Source organism: Heteronotia binoei, chromosome 2 (assembly GCF_032191835.1).
Source record: "Heteronotia binoei isolate CCM8104 ecotype False Entrance Well chromosome 2, APGP_CSIRO_Hbin_v1, whole genome shotgun sequence".
Classification (NCBI taxonomy): Eukaryota; Metazoa; Chordata; class Lepidosauria; order Squamata; family Gekkonidae; genus Heteronotia; species Heteronotia binoei.
The window spans coordinates 190,412,957-190,430,135 of NC_083224.1; positions in this window are offsets into that span (position 1 = coordinate 190,412,957).

Below are 17,179 nucleotides of genomic sequence, written 5' to 3' on the forward strand. Positions count from 1 at the left end.
CAAGCTGGGAAGGGACAGGAGGAGGGCAACGAAGATGGTGAGGGGTCTGGAGACCAAGTCCTATGAAAAAAAGGTTGAAGGAGCTGGGGATGTTTAGCCTGGAGAGGAGGCGGCTGAGAGGTGATACGATCGCCATATTCAAGTACTTGAAGGGCTGTCATCTAGAGGATGGTGTGGAATTGTTTTCTGTGGCCCTGGAAGGTAGGACCAGAACCAATGGGTTGAAACTAAAGCAAAAGAGTTTCCGGCTCAACATTAGGAAGAACTTCCTGACCATTAGAGCGATTCTTCAGTGGAACAGGCTTCCTCGGGAGGTGGTGGGCTCTCCTTCCTTGGAGGTTTTTAGACAGAGGCTTGATGGCCATCTGACAGCAAGAAAGATCCTGTGAATTTAGGGGGAGGTGTTTGTGAGTTTCCTGCATTATGCAGGGGGTTGGACTAAATGACCCTGGAGGTCCCTTCCAACTCGTATGATTCTATGAAAGAGCAGGCAGGTTGGACCCAGAAAGTGGTTGGGTTTTCACTGCCTTGCAGCTCCAGCCCCCCAAATAGGGTTGCCAGGTCTAACTCAAGAAAAATATATGGGGATTTTGAGAGTGGAGCAAGGAGACTTTAGAGCTGGAGCCAGAAGCAAGGTTGTGACAAGCACAATTAAACTCTGAAGGGAGCCATCACGTTTAAAGGGACCGTGCTCCTCTTAAATGTCTTTCCTTCATTGGGCATAATGGAGGATGGGGGCACCTCCTTTTGGAGCCCATAGAATTGGATTCCCTGGTCCAATATTTTCTTTAACTGGGGGGGGGGGCGGAGTTTGAGGACATGCACCAAATACTATGCAGAAAATTAGGTGCCTCTACTTCAAAAAACAGCCCCCCCCCGGGAGTCTCAGATACCCACAGATCATTTCTCCATTATACCTTATGGGGACCAGTCTCCATAGAGCATTGGCAACCCTACCCACAACTGGTTTTGATCTTGCTTCTCCCTTGCATGAATCAAACTCATGATTCTGTATTGTTATGTTGTTCATCAATGCTGAATTCCACCCCCCCCCCCCCGAAAATGTATGGATCTTTCAGTGACTTACACAAGTCACCATGTTACATCTATTGCCTGTGTAAAGACCATTCAGTTACATATGAAAATGAAACAGATCTGCATAACCAACGCCCTGATCTGGCAAAACCACAAAATGAATCAAAAGGTGGGTAGAGGACACTGTTTGCCTATCCCTCGATGCAGCCAAGATGGGAAGCTACAGCTGGGATTGCAGTGGTATAGTTGCAGTGTTGCTAGGGAAAAGACATGGCGGAGGCAGACAGCAAGAAGCAAAAGGATCACCTCCCCAACAGGGAAAACCTGTGTATGGGCTGTACTATTCTGGATGGATGCTGGGGCAGAGGAATTCCTTGCATATAGATTGCTAGCAGGAAAGGGCTTGTCCCCTTCTTGACATGCTGGCTTGCTAGACGAAGAGGGTTTTTTTGGAGCTAATTAATTCACAGGGTTGCCATAAATTGGAAGTGACTTGCGACTGGTCAGTGGGGCCTGGAATCAGAACTGACCTCCGCTCCAGATGACAAAGTTCAGTTCCCCGGGAGGAAATGGCTGCTTTGAAAGGTGAGTTCTATTGCTTTGTACCCCACTGAGATCCCTCCCCTCTCCGAACCACTCCCTCCCCAGGCTCCATCCTCCCCAAATCTCCAGGTATTTCCCAACCCAGAGCTAGCAACCCTAGCTGCAGCTCAGAAGATTTCCCTTCTTGGCGAGTGCTGTGCTCAGCAGGTGCCCAAAGCAAGGGAGGACAGAGATTCCTAAAGCTATCTTAGCAGATAGTGTCCACCTGACTCCCCTGATCTCTTTCTTGTCATTTTTTTTTATCCAGATGGGCAGCTGTGTTGATCTGAAGCAACAAAGCAAAGTCTGAATCCAGTCAGGCACCTTTAAGACCAACCAAGTTTCATTCTGGGTATAACTTCGGTCTTAATGGTGCCTGACTTGACTTAGGGTTGCCATTCTCCAGGTGGGGTCTGGAGATATCCCTGGAGGCCCCTTCCAACTCTGTGAGCCTATGTTTAGTTCCCAGGGAAGGCTGACCTGGGACCCCTATTCTGTGTGCATAATTATGATGCCTTGAAACCAACAAATTTGATTCTTTAAATGGCCGCTTATGTAGCTATGAGGAGGGGACATCCAAGGGGAAGAAGGGCTGGATAGGAAGGATGGTTTTGAACGGAAAGCCCTTGAAAAATCCTTTTTCAAAATAAATAAAATACATTTAAGACCTTGCAGTTGAATTTTTTGTGGTTTAGAACAAAGTGTAAGGGCAGCCTCTGCTGGCAGAGAAGCAGAACGGCAAGTTGGAGGGCATAATTGTGCTCCACACCTACAAACCTAGATCCTCGGCTAAAGTAGGAGATTCCCAGCAAGGTACTAACTAGATCATGGAGCTTAGACAAAGAGGCTTTTTCTTATCTTATCCTTTCCTAATGTTCACAGCCTGGATTTTACCTGGCTGTGACCACCTGGACCTGGATAACCCAGGCTAGCCTGATCTCCCCAGAACTCAGAAGGTAAGCAGGGTCAGCCCTGGCTCGTATTTGGATGGGACACCTCCAAGGAATACCAGGATCGTGATGCGGAGGCAGGCCGGCCATTGCAAACCACCTCTGAACATCTCTAGCCTTGACCAGGATGGCTCAGGCTGGTCTGCTCTTGTTGGCTCTCCCAAACTGAGCAGGCTCGGTCCCGGCTAGTACTTGAATGAGAGACTGCCAGTGAAGTTCAGGGATGCTGCACAGAGGCAGGCAATGGCCAACCATCTCTGAGCCTCTCTTGCCTTGAAAACTCTAGGCTGAACAAACGTGGACAAAGGGGACTCAATAGATGTTGTTTACCTTGACTTCCAGAAAGCTTTTGATAAAGATCCTCATCAAAGGCTCCTTCGTAAGCTAGAGACTCATGGAGTAAAAGGACAAGCTTGTAAGCTCCTTAGTAAGCTTGAGAGTCATGGAGTAAAGCCCTATATGGCCGAGGACCTGTCTACTTGAGGGACCGTCTTTCCCCGTATGAACCCCAGAGAGCGCTGTGGTCAGCTGGAAAGAACCAGCTGAATATCCCTAGGCCAAGGGAGGCCAGATTGAAGACCACCCGGGATCGGGCCTTCTCCATAGCAGCTCCCCTACTGTGGAACCAACTCCCGGAGGAGGTACGGGCCCTGCGATGTTTAGACCAATTCCGCAGGGCCTGCAAGACCCACCTCTTTAAAATAGCCTTCACTTAATACCGAGCCAAAAAGTCCTGCTGGATATGTTTTACGTTTTTGTCACTGAATTTTATGGAAGATCTTAACTATAGCACCATAATGTTAATCTTAATGCAAGTTTTAATGATTTTAAGGATGATTTTATAATTGAAATTGTAATTATTGTATATGGTTTTACTGTAAATTGTATCTACGTGTTATGAGTCGCCCTGAGCCTGCTTTGCAGGGAGGGCGGGATATAAATAAAAAGTATTATTATTATTATAATAAGTCTTCTTGTGGACCAAAAACTGGCTAATTAATAGTAAACAGAGAGTGAGTATAAATGGGTAATATTCGCAATGGAGAATGGTAAGCAGTGGGGTGCCACAGAGATCAGTACTGGGTCCCATGCTTTTTAACTTGTTCATTAATGATTTGGAGTTGGGAGTAAGCAGTGAAGTGGCTAAGTTTGCAGATGACACTAAATTGTTCAGGGTGGTGGAAACCAGAGAGGATTGTGAGGCACTCCAAAGGGATCTGTCAAGACTGGGTGAGTGGCATCAACATGGCAGATGAGGTTCAATGTGGCCAAGTACAAAGTAATGCACATTGGGGCAAAAATTTCTAGCTATAAATACAAGTTGATGGGGTCTGAGCTGGCAGAGACTGACCAAGAGAGATCTTGGGGTCATGGTAGATAACTCACTGAAAATGTCAAGACAGTGTGCGATTGCAATAAAAAAGGCCAATGCCATGCTGGAAATTATTAGGAAGGGAATTGAAAACAAATCAGGCAGTATCATAATGCCCCTGTATAAATCGATGGTGCGGCCTCATTTGGAGTACTGTGTATAATTCTGGTCACTGCACCTCAAAAAAGATATTATAGCATTGGAAAAAGTGCAGAAAAGAGCAACTAGAATGATTAAAGGGTTGGAACACTTTCCCTATGATGAAAAATTAAAACACTTGGGGCTCTTTAGCTCGGAGAAACGTGGACTGTGGGGTGACATGATAGAGGTTTACAAGATTATGCATGGGCAGGGCTTTTTTTGAGCAGGAATGCACAGGAATGCAGTTCCAGCTGGCTTGGTGTCAGGGGGTGTGGCCTAATATGCAAATAAGTGCATGCTGGGCTTTTTCTACAAAAAAGCCCCATATGAAACATTGCTGATGTCAGAGGGTGCGGCCTAATATGCAGATTAGTTCCTGCTGTGCATGGGATAGAAAAGGTAGAGAAAGAAGTACTTTTCCTCCTTTCTCACAATACGAGAACTCGTGGACATGCAATGAAATTGCTGAGCAGTCGGGTTAGAACGGATAAAAGGAAGTACGTCTTCACCCAAAAAGTGATTAACACGTGGAATTCACTGCCACAGGAGGTGGTGGCGGCTACAAGCATAGACAGCTTCAAGAGGGGATTGGATAAGCATATGGAGCAGAGGTCTACTAGCCACCTTGTATTATTGGAACTCTGTCCGGAACAGTGATGCTCTGTAGTCTTGGTGCTTGGGGGGGACACCATGGGAGGGCTTCTAGCCCCACTGGTGGGCCTCCTGATGGCACTTGGGGTTTTTTGGCCATTGTGTGACATAGAGTGTTGGACTGGACGGGCCACTGGCCTGATCTAACATGGCTTCTCTGATGTTCTTATGTGACACAGAGTGTTGGACTGGACAGGCCACTAGTCTGATCCAACATGGCTTCTCTTATGTTCTTATGTTCTCTGCAGGGTAGCAAGGCAGCTGTGACATCATGGCACTTTCTCCCATCACCACAGCCTGGCCAGTTGCAAACATAGGAAGGAAAAATTGCTATTATTTGTAGCTCACAAAAGTTTACATTCAAATAGGTGTTAATCTTTAAAGGTGCTACTGAGCTTCTGTTTTTCTTTCACGCACGCGAAATAACGCACTTTCAATCCACTTTGCGACTGGATTTTACTATGTGAAATGGCAAAATCCATTTGCAAACGGTCGCTGAAGTGGATTGAAACTGCATTATTTAGCGTGTGTGAAAGCACCCATAATGTTTACACACACAAAGAGGAGGGAAGAGACAGAGCAGGAGGTAAGGAAGCTAAGACTGGAAGCGGGGATGGGCTCCACATAAAGTGTACACATACACTTTATACATAAAATACACTTTATACATCCCCATACACTAATTTTCCATAGTGTTTGCTCCTCCCTAATCATGGCAGAGAGCAGCACACCCTTGGGAAAAGGTGCAGGGCCTGATGTGTCCAGAGGAGGGCAGTGTAGATTGTGAGGACCAAGTCCTATGACAAAGGGTTGAAGAAGCTGGGTATGTTTAGCCTGGAGAGGAGGCGGCTGAGAGGTGATATGATCACCATCTTCAAGCACTTAGAATCATAGAATCGGAAGGGACCTCCAGGGTAATCTAGTCCAGCTCCCTACACAATGCAAGAAACTCACAAATACCTCCCCTAAATTCACAGGATCTTCATTGCTGTAAGATGGCCATCCAGCCTCTGCTTAAAAACCTCCAAGGAAGGAGAGTCCACCATCCTGTATATGATAGCCCTTCAAGTACTTAAAGATGGTGATTATATCATCTCTCAGCCACCTGCTCTTCAGGCTAAACATGCCCAACTCCTTCAACCTTTCATTGTAGGGCTTGGTCTACAGACCCCTCACCATCTTTGTTGCCCTCCTCTGGGCACATTCCAGCTTGTCTGAAATCCTTCTTAAATTGTGGTGCCCAAAACTGAACGCAATACTCTAGGTGAGGTCTAACCAGAGCAGAGAAAAGCCATATCATCACTATACTTCTGTTCAGGCCTCAGATTCAGTGGGAGCTCACAGGAGCACAGCTCGTGAATAATTTTTAGAAATCGTGTTTATGTTTTTGTTGTTGTTTTATTTTATTTGGTCACACAATGTAACTGTGTGACCTCAGATTTGTGAGCCGCCCTGAGCCTGCCTCGGCGGGGAGGGCGAGATATAAATCAAATAAATAAATAAACCTTTCTGAGAGTTCCTCCTCCTCCTCCTGAGAGTTCCACCTCCCTGTCCATTGACTAGTATGTGCAGCTGCAAAACAATCCCTGGATGAGCTCCACCACCTATTTTTCTACAAAATGACCACTGCTTCTGTTGATATAGCCCAAAATCGCACTTGCCTTTTTTGCTATTGCATCACATTGCTGACTTATGTTGAATGTATGGTTCACTAAGAGCTCCTTACTACTGCCAAGACAAGACTTCTCCATCCTAAGATTATGCACTGGATTTTTCCTACCTAAATGCAGAACTTTACACTTATCCCTGTGAAAATTCATTTTATCTTAGCCCAGTTTTCCATCCTGTCAAGATAATCCCTATTCCATTGTGCCATATATTCATGTAGGCGTTTATGTATATGTATTCATGACTATACTAACCCCTGTATTACGATGTCAGTGTTTACTAACATTTAGATATATTAATATATATCAGTTCTATTCATTATATTCTTTTTATGGATTTATATAGATTAGGAGTGGTAACATGTAAGACCATAAATGAGTGCTACTTAGCGTGGGAAGCAAGGGCCTAATCTTGTCTTCCCAGGAATGGAAGATAAGTACCAACTGAAATGTCTATGAGCTGGAATGCGACCTTGGAAAAAACAACACCGTGGTCTGGGAACTAATTCAAAGGCTTTTGAGCAGGAGAGCGTTAGGCAGGAGAAAGGATAAGCTGTTAACCTGTATTTGGACTGTACCTTTCATTAATTGTCAGTATGGCAAGTCTTGCATGCACCTGCTATAAGCGTTTGCCATCTGATTCTTCATTAAAGCTTCTTTTGCATCTACTTGAGAAGTCTTATGATAGATTCTGGGCAAAACTTTACATCTTAGTAACCACAGCCATCCTTTTAAATTGCTCAAGGGCTCACTGTTTGATGATTTGTTCCGAAACTTTTCCAAGTACAGACATCAAGCTGATGGATCGGTAACAATGTTCCCTCTAAGCTGTGGAGTCTTGTGAGCAAAAATTCTACTTTGTGAGCTTACTTCCATTAAAGTTGTTGAGCTGCTTCATAAATTATTGTGCTCTGGGGTCATCCTTCCTAAGTTAAGACAAAAATCTGTGAGCTAGCAAACACTAACTTAGCTTAGAGGGAACACTGGTTGGGTAATTACCCGGATGCTCCTTTTCCCCCTTCTTGAAGATGGGAACAACATTTGCCCACATCCAGTCTTCCAGGACCTCAGTTGTTCTCCAAGAATTCTCAAAGATAATAGCCAGAGGCTCAGAAATTACATCCACAGGTTCTTTTAGTACCCTTGGATGCAGTTCATCTGTCCCCAAGGACTTAGTTTCATTTAAAGAAACTAGGTGTTTATGTACTACCAAAATGCTGATCCTAGGCTACATGTCTTCTGTTTTTGCCACATTGAGCCTCACAATGTGGCAGAAGACTCACAAGAGAAGACTGAGGGAAAGTAGGAATTGAGTAAGTTCTCCTCTCACTTCATCACCTTTTACAGTTTCACTTTCCTGTCCCTGCAAGGAGCGTACCGTGTCCTTGCTCTTTTTCTTACTTTGAACATAGGAAAAGAACCTTTTTTTTTGTTATTTTTAGCATCTCTCACTAGCCTAAGCTCATACTGAACTTTAGCTTCCCTCACTTTCTCTCTACAAGCACTGGTTATTTGTTTATATTCACCCTTGCTTATGAGGCCCTCCTTCCATTTCCTAAATAAGGCTTTTTTATTCCTTAAAGTTCTTAGAAAGCTCTTTATGGAGCCACCTTGTCTTCTTTCGGCTCCACCCATTTTTCTTCTCCTAGGAATCATTTGTGACTGTGCCGTTAATATTTCGCTTTTAAGAAACTTCCACCCCTTTTTAACTCTCTTCTCCTTAAGTATTTCTGACCATGGGATTTTACCTAGTATAACTCTTAAGTTTGTCAACATTTGTTTTTCTGAAGTCCAACCTATACATCTGACTATGTACAGCTTTTCCGTTTCCCAAAACTGTAAATTCCAAAATTATATGGTCAGTACTACCCAGGATGCCCACTACTTTCACCTCATCAATCATACACTGTCAGCCAAACATGACATGCACCCTGCCCAGCCTCTTCTGGATCCAGAGAGGGCTGAATGGGGTGTGCAGTGCGGCCTGTTTTCTCAGCTCTGAGGTATTTGGAGCTGCTCTGAATGCCTTGGAGCCAAGAAAACAGCCCCCGCCCAGACAGTCTCTCAGTGGTGCACATGTCCTGGACAGGCAAAGGGAGTGGCAGGGCACCTCTGTGCCACTTGGAGGCTGCCTTCCCTCCAAGGGAAGGCAGCCTCAGAGAGGCACAGAGGCGCCCCACCACCCTCTTCACCTGCCTGGGTCCCAGCAGGGCAGCAGGGTGGTGATGTGTGTGCCTCTCAGAGGCAGCCTTCCCTCCAAGTGGCACAGAGGCACGCTGCCACTCCCTTTGCCTGCCCAGGAGGTGTGCACTGCTGAGAGGCTGCCTTCCCCTTGGCTTCTTTCAAGCAGCACAGAGGTGCTCTGCTGCCCCTTTCACCTGCCCCTTTCTCGTACTGGAGAGCAGAAGCCTGGGGAGCATAAACTCTCTGAGCTGTGACTTAATGTTACCTAGCATACCTATCCTTTAGCCTTCTTATCCCCAGTTTCTGTCCATGAAGTCTTCACTTTCCCTTATAAACTGAACAAATGCGCTTCAAGTCCCTGTCTCTTCTTCTCCAGTAGGGCCAACCAACTTACATGTGCTGCAAGTATCATTGCCATTACACTCAGGTAAGAATAGAAGCATGTCACAGACTGCACATCACTGCCTCTGTTCCTTCACCAACCATGCTGCTGCTATCCATTTGAAATTTCAAATCCAATGCAAATTAGTTCTGTTTATCTTTTACCTCCTGATAACTCCACTGCCAAACTGCCTCCCAAGATTACTTGTGAATAGCTACTCACCTTCCTGCATAGGGTTGCCAATCCCCAGGTGGGGGCAGGGGATCCCCCGGTTTGGAGGCCCTCCCCCCGCTTCAGGGTCGTCAGAAAGCGGGGGGAAGGGAGGGAAATGTCTGCTGGGAACTCTATTATTCCCTGTGGAGATTTATTCCCATAGAAAATCATGGAGAATTGATCTGTGAGTATCTGTGGCTCTGGGGAAGCTGTTTTTTGAGATAGAGTCACCAAACTTTCAGTACAGCATCTAGTTCCTCTCCCCAAAATACCCCCCAAGTTTCAAAAAGATTGGACCGGGGGCTCCAATTCTATGAGCCCCAAAAGAAGGTGCCCCTATCCTTCATTATTTCCTATGGAAGGAAGGAATTGAAAAGGTGTGCTGTCCCTTTAAATGTGATGGCCCGCACTCCCTTTGGAGTTCAATTATACTTGTCACAGCCTTGATCTTGGCCCCACCCCTAATGTCTCCTGGCTCCACCCCCAAAGTCTCCTGGCTCCACCCCCAAAGTCCCCAGATATTTCTTGAATTGGACTTGGCAACCCTATTCCTGCACAGCCCCCAGGCTAAGAGCCACAGGGCAAGAGCCTCTGGTGAGGAGGAACCTTGGAACTTAAAGGCTCACAGCCCCCACTTCACTCAGAGCAACAGTAAAAGGCGGGGCCAGCAACCACCCCCAGGCAAAGAGGCCATCCTCTCAGCATCAAACCAGACAAAAACACACAGAAGCAATCAGAAACCCAACTCCAGCAGGCACCAAACACACACAGTTCTTTCACACAGCAACCCTCACACAAAATTGTCTCACACAGCAACCTCACTTAGTGCTCCCCAGCAATTTAGGAAAAGCAAAATTAACTCACCTTGCCAGCAGTTCTGTCCCTGTTCCTTCCCCCAGCACAACTGAGTATTTAGTCTAACTGATAGCAAACTCCTGGAGAAACTCCTGAAAAGCCTGGTCTTACCCTCCAGCAGACAATTGATATGTGCAGAATGAAGGCTTTTACAAGTGTCCAGGTCTGCAGAAGCAGCAATATATGCTCTGCAGCGAAAGTGAAACTGTTCCAGCTCCTTGCAACAGGCATGCAAGTAGGATTGCCAAGTCCAGTTCAAGAAATATCTGGGGACTTAGGGGGTAGAGCCAGGAGACGTTGGGGATGGAACCAGGAGACATTGGGGGTGGAGCCAAGAGCAAGGTTGTGACAAGCGTCATTGAACTCCAAAGGGAGTTCTGGCTATCACATTTAAAGGGACCGCACACCTTTTAAATGCCTTCCCTCCAGGGGGCGGCAGATGCACTTTGATCAGACTCCTGGTCTTTCCCCCTAAATTGCTAATTTTCTAAAGCCATCAGGCTCCGAAGTAATCTGTACATTCAATGGGACAATCACATAGAAATAAGAAGAAGACTGTCTTGAAAGGGGAAGCCTCAGTTGCTGATTCTTTCAAGCCGGACAATTCAACCCAGGTTAGTGGCCCTGTTACCCGCTTGGTTTTGAAAATGGCCGCCGGCAATAACAATCCCGATCACCCAATTGAGGAGGACAAAGATGCCCCTCTGTGTAGAAAGGACTTAGACTCACTGAAAGAAGACATCCATAGTTACTTTAAGGACTCTATTGCAGACTTTTTAAAGCCCATACAAAGTACAAGAGCTCTCGGAGGAGCTGAGTATAACCTCTAAAATGGTGGAACAATCTGCTGAAGTGGCTCTATCACTTAAAGAAGATGTTAAACATATTAAAAAGTTGGAAGCTTTACTAGAGCATAGAATTTCAGAGCTGGAAAATCACTTTCGGGCTTCAAACCTGAAATTTAGGGGGTTCGAGGAAGGCAAGGAGGGATCCACTAATCTGGCTATGTTTATCGCTAAATGGCTAACTAAGTGGAGGAGGGGAGCGCATTAGCAATTTCCAAAGTGCAACCATTGGGAGCAATGGCGTCTTCACAGAGAGGAAGACCCAGGGACATACCAGTGCACTTTGTCTTTCCTAGAATGAGGGATCTCGTCCTGAAACAGGCAAGAATGAATGGCGCCCTGTCTTACAATGGAAAGAAGATTCTAGCGTTGTTAGATCTCCACCTTGATGTCTTAGAAAAACGTCGGAGACTCAAGCCCTTTGTTTCAAAATTACATGCAGCGAATGTGCACTTTAGATGGAGCCTGTTGTCAGACTTTTAGTTTATAGAAATGAATAACTACATAGAGCGTCAGACATCGAGACAGGCAGGGCGCTGCTGAAGTCTATTCCATTGAATCTGTCTCCAGAAGAGGACAAGCTTCAAAAAGCCAATGTTTCATGGGAAGATCCCAATATTACTTGCTCAAGAGGGCGTCTGATTGTTACCTCCCCAAAACTTAATTCAAATGCTGTTCTTTGAGGTTTTTTCCTACAAGTTTTGTATTGTAATTTTTTCTAAGCATTCAGGCGGTCTTTAAAGTTTAGATTGTTCGGACGGGTTTTTTTTAATATTTCAGTATACTCGGCTATGGGCAAAAAGCTTTTTTGTAATGCACTTTAATTGATTTTTAAGAACAAAAATTCATTGTGTTGTGATTGAAATGGATGTGAATGCCTGATACTTTGTATTTGTTTTATTTCTGGTTTAGAGTGAATGCATATGTTATGATTGGGACTTGGGTAATTTATTTGGGATAGGAGAGCGAGTGTAGTTGTCTCTGTGGGTTATACTTCTTAGAGTGGGTGCTGGATAGTTGAATGTATGTATGTAAGTACAAGTGAGTGAGTGTGCATGAAGGTATCATTTAGTCAGGAAAATGAATGTTTGAGTGACATGGAATGTGAGTAATGGGGGCGTTATAGGGTTTTTATGGGGAGTGCTGCCTTTGTTATGAATTTTGATGAAACTATTAGTATTATTGCTTAATTTCTATTTTTGGTTTATAAATGAACTTGGATAAATTCAAATATTGTTATTTATTTTCAATGAATTGTTATATTCAACTAGGTTTTGGTAATGCGATATATTAACTACACATCTATTGAATTTAGTTGTGGTTTTATTCCCTAAGGGTTATAATCATATTTCTTGAAAGGCTATAATCTGTTATATATTATGTTAGTAGTTAATGTTCACATATTTATGAAGCTGAGTGTTGCCTAGCTTGTGTATGTGTGTGTGGACTTGGTCTCCAGAACCCTCACCATCTTCGTCACCCTCCTCTGGACCTGTTCTAGTTTGTCTATATCCTTCTTAAAGTGTGGTGCCCAAAACTGAACACAATACTCCGGGTGAGGTCTTACCAGAGCAGAGTAAAACAATATCATCACATCATGTGATCTGGACACTATATTTCCACTATATATAAAGAAGTTCATATTATGTCTTGCAGTTTTAAATTTGCCACTTGGAATTAAACGTAAACGGATTGCCAACTATTTAGAAAAGGGAAGACTTAACATTGTTTGCTTACAAGAAACTCATGTAAAGGCTTCAGTAAATAATTTTTTTAAAATCTTGCTGGTTCTCTCAGACTTTTCAGGCTACGGGCATGTCCAAAGCACGGGGTGTAGCTATACTGATCTTCAAAAATGCCCCTTTTGTTTGTCAGCAAATAAAAAAAAGACTAGAATGATAGATTTTAATTTACCAAAGGCGAATTGGGTGGCTCTTGTTTAACTATTGCATCTATCTATGCACCCAATACTGGACAACCAGTTTTTCTTACGGAAACATTACAGGAACTCCAGTCCTTTCAACAAGGTAATGTCCTTATTGGTGGAGACTTTTATTTTGTCTTGGGTTTCAAACTGGACTAATCAAATTCTCCATCTCTTTCATTAGGAAAACGTTCTTCTTTAACAGAATTGAATAAAATTCTTCACTCATTCAACTTAATCGATATTTGGCATAATCTTTATCCTAATAGTAGAATCATAGAATCATAGAGTTGGAAGGCACCTCTAGGGAAAGACCTCTACAATGCAGGAAACTCACAAACACCTCCCCCCTAAATTCACAGGATCTTCATTGCTGTCAGATGGCCATCTAGCCTCTGTTTAAAAACCTCCAAGGAAGGAGAGCCCACCACCTCCCGAGGAAGCCTGTTCCACTGAGGAATAGCTCTAACGGTCAGGAAGTTCTTCCTAATGTTGAGCCGGAAACTCTTTTGAATTAATTTCAATCCATTGGTTCTGGTCTTACCTTCCAGGGCGACGGAAAACAATTCCACACCATCCTCTATATGACAGCTCTTCAAGTACTTGAAGATGGTGATCATATCACCTCTTAGCCGTCTCCTCTCCAGGCTAAACATCCCCAGCTCCTTCAACTTTTCCACATAAAACTTGGTCTCCAGACCCCTCACCATCTTCGTCACCCTCCTCTGGACCCGTTCGAGTTTGTCTATATCCTTCTTAAAATGTGGTGCCCAAAACTGAACACAATACTCCGGGTGAGGTCTTACCAGAGCAGAGTAAAGCAATATCATCACATCATGTGATCTGGACACTATATTTCTTTTGGTACAGCCCAAAATTGCATTTGCCTTTTTAGCCACCGCATCACACTGTTAACTCATGTTCAGCATATGATCCACTAAGACCTCTAGATCCTTTTCGCACATACTACTGCTGAGACAAGTCTCTCCCATCCTATAACCATGCATTGGATTTTTCCTACCTAAATGCAAAACTTTACATTTATCCCCGTTAAAATTCATTTTATTGATTTTAGCCCAGTTTTCCAGCCTGTTAAGGTCATCCTGTATCCTGTTTCTGTCTTCTTCTGTGTTTGCAACCCCTCCCAATTTAGTATCATCTGCAAATTTAATAAGCATTCCCTCTATTCCTTCATCCAAATCATTGATAAAGATGTTGAACAAAACAGGTCCCAGGACAGATCCTTGAGGCACTCCACGTGTCGCTTCTCTCCAAGAGAATGAGGAACCATTCACAAGCACTCTTTGGGTGCGATTTGTCAACCAGTTGCAGATCCACCTAACAGTAAAGGATCCAAACCACATTTTACCAACTTGTCAACAAGGATAGTCTGTGGAGCCTTATCAAAAGCCTTACTGAAATCAAGATAAACAATGTCTACAGCATTCCCCTGATCCAGCAAGGTAGTAACTTTCTCAAAAAAAGAGATTAGGTTAGTCTGACATGACTTGTTCTTGAGAAACCCTTGCTGGGTCTTAGTAATCACAGCCATCCTTTCTAAATGTTCCAGGACCGATTGTTTGATGATTTGTTCTAAAACTTTTCCAGGTATAGACGTCAAGCTGACAGGTCGGTAGTTACCCAGATCGTCTTTTTCCCCTTCTTAAAGATGGGGACAACATTCGCCCGCCTCCAATCTTCCAGCACCTGTTCTCCAATAATTCTCAAAAATAATAGCCAGAGGCTCAGAAATTACATCTGCAAGCTCTTTTAGAACCCTTGGATGCAATTCATCTGGCCCTGAGGATTTAGTTTCATTTAAACAAACTAGGTGTTTATGTACTACCCCTATGCTGATCCTAGGTTGGAACTTCATATCCTCCTTATATGTTCTGTTTTTGCCATGTTGAATACTGTTTCCATCAGAAGAGAAGACTGAGGAAAAGTAGGAATTGAGCAGTTCCGCCTTCTCTTCATTACCCGTTACAATTTCACTTCCTTGCCCTCGCAGTGGGCCCACCATGTCCTTGCTCTTTTTCTTACTCTGAACATAAGAAAAGAGCCCTTTTTTGTTGTTTTTAGCAACCTAAGCTCATACTGAGCTTTAGCTTCCCTAACTTTTTCTCTACAAGCACTGGTGATTTGTTTAAATTCATCCTTGGTTATAAGGCCCTCCTTCCAATTCCTAAAGGAGTCTTTTTTATTTCTCAAGTCTCTAGAGAGCTGTTTATGGAGCCACTTCAGCTTCTTTAGGCTTTTTCCATTTTTTCTTCTCACAGGAATCATCTGCATTTGCGCTTTCATTATTTTGCTTTTAAGAAACTCTGACCCCCTCCTGAACCCCCTTCCTCCTAAGTATTTCTGACCATGGTAGTCACTTTCTCAAAAAAAGAGATTAGGTTAGTCTGACATGTTTATCAAAATTTGTCTTTCTGAAGTCCAACTTATAAGTCTGACTACGTATAGTTTTTCCCTTCCCTGACTGTAAATTCCAAAATCACATGGTCACTACTGCCCAGGGTGCCCACTATTTCCACTTCTTCAATCAATTTTTCCTTGTTGGTGAGAATCAAATCCAAGATAGCAGATACCCTTGTTTCCTTCTTCACTTTCTGGAAAAGGAAGTTGTCAGCAAGACAAGTCAGGAATCTATTTGACTTTTCATTTTTAGCAGAGTTGGACTTCCAACAGATGTTTGGGTAATTGAAATCTTCCATGATCACAGTATCCCTTCTCTTGGAGAATTTTGCAATCTGCTGTAGAAGTATCTCATCCAAGTCCTCTGCCCGACTTGGTGGTCTATAGCAGACCCCCACAATAATATTACTGCTATTTCTTACTCCTTTTATTTTTACCTAGAGACTCTCAACTGAGCTGCCATGCTCAGATTCACATATTTCCTCACAAGTATAGACCTCCTTCACATATACTGCTACGCCTCCACCCTTTCTCATTTGCCTGTCCTTTTTGAATAAGTTGTACCCCTGAATCCTAATATTCCAGTTGTGAGTGTCATCCCACCAAGTTTCAGTAAGGCCTATTATGTCATAGTCTCCTTCCTTTATTAGGACTTCCAGTTCCTCCTGTTTGTTTCCCATACTCTGTGCATTAGTGTAGAGACATCGGAATCCACATTTTATGCATCCTGAGGGTTTAGTTTCCGTACAAGCCTGCAAGTTAACATTACCTAGCGTATGCACCACTCTTTGCAAATCTTTAATGTTCTTATCCCCAGTTTCTGGCATCATACGAAGCTTTGAATTATTGTCTCGCTCCCTCATAGTAGAGAATATACCTTTTTTCTCCCCTTCACAACTCGTATTCTAGAATTGATTTCTTATTGGCTTCCTCTTCTTTGATTAACCTTATAGATAATGCTAATATTGAAGCTAGAACTATTTCTGATCACTCAATGGCTCTATGTGACTTGTGTGCACAGGAATCTGATGGAAAGGGTCCTAATTGGTCTCTGAACAAGTCACTTTTGTCAAATGAAGTAATTAGTAAGAATATTACAGAGCAAATTCAGTCTTATTTTGCCCTTAATGCACAATGTGTTGTCTCCCAGGCCTTTAAAGCTGTGATGAGGGGCAATCTCATTTCGATTGCCTCTGCATGTAAAAAAGCGAAAATAAAAGTAGTTGATGATTTACAGGACAGGATTTCCTTTTTACAAGCCAAACACTCTAAGTGTGGATGGGGGGAGCTCTTAAAAATTAACTCACACTAGGAAGGAATTAGAACTGATAGAGACCTCGTCCATTCAGAAAAATCTGTTATTCCTTAAACAGAGATTTGTGACTAAAACTTCAAAATCAATCAAACTCCGTAAGTATCGTATTGCTCAGAGAAGAGCACAGAATTTTATTCATGCAATCAGAACTCCACAGGGAAACATTAACTCTTCTTCAAAGATGATCTCTGAAACCTTTTTTAAATTGTTATAAAACATGATATGTCTGCTAACCCAAATCCTCAACATATTAAGAATTGCCTAGATTCTATTGATTTTAAGTCGTTTCTCTCCAATTTTCATGCTAAGTTTTTGGAAGAACCATTCACTATGACAGAATTAAGTTCTGGTATATCAAAAATTAAAAGCAAAAAGGCAACAGGTAGGGACGGATTTCTGATTGAATTTTACAAACATTTTAAATCAGTTCTTTTATCCCTTTTACTAGACTCAGTTTTGGATCTGGGTTGTCTTCCTCCAAGTTGGCTAGAATCAAGGATAGTAATCCCAAAAGCCAGGAAAGATAAAACTCAATCTGGCATTTTATTGTCCCATTTCTAATCTTAATCATGACGTCAAAATTTTTTCATCTTTACTTGCAGAACGTTTAAAAAAATTATCACTCATTATATCCACCCAGACCAG